We start from the raw sequence: 3,278 nt of genomic DNA on the forward strand, positions 1-3,278 counted from the left end.
TTTAAAAGATTCTTAAACACACTTTTAACTACATTTTTTAACTCTTTGTAATCTGGTTTTTAGCTAATTTTTTTAATTTTATTTATTTACTTTCTTGATAATATTAAATAAATTTATTAAAATAATAGAAACCTGAAAATGACAGTCAACAAAGTTGTTGGTATTAGAAACCTGAAAATGAATTATTTAAGTTGAAAGTATTTGGGTTGATGATAGAGTGATCTTCGTTTTTGGTCTCAGTGCTGTATTTTACTTTTTTGGTTTTAATTTAATCCTTAAAATTTATTTTATTACAAATTTGTCATCATAAGTTGCGTTTTGTGCGATTTTAATCCCTCTTGTTAATGACTATTAATAACATCCGTTAAATACGGGGCAATTTGATCTATCTTTTTTACTTTATTTTTTTCTTCTTTTAACAAAAAAATAATAATAATTTATGTAATGCAGTCTAACCCAACTCTCTCTCCCCACTTCGCAATACCTACTCCACACACACACACATACACAGACATATATATGATAGGTTCAAACGAGAAACTAAACATTTTGTAAGAAAATGAGAAGTTTCAATATCATATTTGATTACACGCATGATATACGTGCTTAATCATATATGATTAAGCACATACTACATTGACAAATGACAACACATAGATGTTTAATCATATATGATTAAGCACACCCAAAGAAGTGTAATCATATATGGTATTAAAATTCCCCGTCTTATCGCAAAATTTTAAGTTTTCGCATTTCCTCTTTTTCTCTCTCGCTCTCTGTATATATATATATATAGAGCCACAATCATTTGTTAATGAATGATCGTGTAAGAATACGAGTTAAAGTGAGAAGCGTAAGAAGGGATATGGACCATATATACACTTTTAATTAATCTCGCCCTATTCCAATGAATTGCACTTATCACGAGAATTGATCTGGTGCATCTCGGTGCACCACATTAATATTAATCTTCAATTATGATTGATCCAAGGATAAAAATCATTTCTTACGTGTCTCATAGTGCACCACATTAGTCTTGATCTTCAATTATGATTGATCCAAGAATAAAAATCACTTCTTATGCTTCTCATTATCATTTCCATTTTCATCGGAACCCAACCCATCATTTGTTAACCGCATAGTTAGTGTTAACTCTATAAACCAACTTGAACCAATCAAATGCCAAATCCTTCCCATGTTGGATCACTTCCCTTACTAATGAGTAGGGATGTAGTTTTGTACTTTGTAATTCTTTTAATATTCTTAGGGAGGATAAATATAACAGTTATTGAGTATAATTATGACAGTTATTTGTGTTTTTTTTTTATGTTCATAAGTGAATCATCAAGGCATATAGGTCTTCTTCATGTGTGAACATTATAAGCAAGGCTACATCCATTATGCATTTAAGTACTGTTCATATGCACATCTATTTCTACGTGAACCTTATGCATAGGTTCATTTGTGAACCTCTTATAAAGGTGTTCATTTGTGAATTTATATGAATAAAAAGCATCCCAAAATGAACGCACGTTTCCTAAACCAACTTCTTTTACAAATTTACGAAAATACCCTTTTGTTCATTTATGATTCCCAAAATGAACTCCCTTTTCATTAACAAGTATTACAACATTGCCACTAATTCAATCTAATCCATCGATTGAAAATTTTAATGATGAGCTTTTTTAACAAAGTTCTCACTATATGTTTGGTTAACACATAAATGGGCATCTCTCTCTCTCTATACACACATACACACACACATATATATACATATATATATATATGTATGTATGAAGGATCATGTGAGAAGTTAATTAATTTGAGAGAAGGTGAGAAGTTCCAAGATCGTATATGATTACACTTGATAAGCACACTTAATCATATATGATTACACGTGATAAACACACTTAATCATATATGATTGAACACACCCAAAGGAGACGCAGGTGACTTGGTGAAGCTATGTGTTGTTAATTCAACATATGTTTAATCATATGTGATTAAGCGTGCACATCATGCATGTAATCATATATGATATTGAAACTTCTTGCCTTCTTGCAAATTGACCACCTTTCTCGTTTGGGTGACTCGATATATATACAAAACATACATAAACACATACAAACTAATACACACACATACATACATACATACATACATACATACATACATACATACATACATACATACATACATACATACATACATACATATATACACGAATAAAACCCCGTATATATACATGTACACTTGTGTAGACCACCCACCATCCTTATCACAATAAACGTGGTCGGATTTTAGGTTTCTATGGGGTTTACAAGAGATTGTCGAGGCCCCTGTGTTTTCATAAGTGTGTGCATGTGTGTTTATGTGGGGTTTGGGTAGTGTGTGTTTAAGTATACATGTAAAGGTTGGGTAATGTGTGTGTTTATGTAGTTCATCCAAGATGGTCGAGTTTATGCCTTTTCACTTTTTTTGTATGGGTGCGTATACCCGAAGGGTGTGTGTGTATGTTTATGGGGTTCATAGGGGGCTCGATAGTTATGTGTATATGTGTGCATGTTTATGGGGTTTATAGGGGGCTCGATAGTTATATGTATGTGTGTGTGTTAATCAGGTTCATTGAGGGACTTAATGGAGCAAGTATGCGTTTGTGGTTGGGTGTTTATAGGTTCCATTCGCTGGGTAGTATGTGTGTTTATGGGGTTCATTAAATCCAGATAGCCACGTCTCCTTTTTTGTATGGGCGTTTGTATTTGAAAAGTGTGTACTTTAATGTATATGTGTTCGTGTATGTTTTAAGCTAGTAAATCATTGACGAATTAAAAATAAACGGTGAGCTGAGTTTTGAAAAGAAAAGAAAAGACGATATCTGAGAGAAGGAGGAGGGGTGAGGGTGGATAGGAGTAGGGTGAGGATAAAGAAAAATGAAAATAAGTATTTATATATTATATTAATTTTTTAAAATAAAATAAGATAAACACAAAATGGAGGTAAAAGACCAAATTACTCCTTATTTAATGAATTTGTTTAACGACCGTTTGTGACTAGAACCAAAATAGGACAAAAACTCGAACAACGATGACAAATTTGTAATAAACAAACTATAGGGGCCAAAACCATAAAAATGGAAAAAGAACAGGGACTACAAATGCAGTTTACTCGTTTATATATGATATGGCGATGGAGGTTAGAGTGAAAAGGCATTGTTGGAGCCTAGTAATTCGTCTGCCTTTGTCGCGTTTCAAAACTACCAGTTCACCGGGTCAATGGTT

This window comes from Cynara cardunculus (assembly GCF_001531365.2).
Source record: "Cynara cardunculus var. scolymus isolate 2C chromosome LG 1, CcrdV1, whole genome shotgun sequence".
Lineage (NCBI taxonomy): Eukaryota > Viridiplantae > Streptophyta > Magnoliopsida > Asterales > Asteraceae > Cynara > Cynara cardunculus.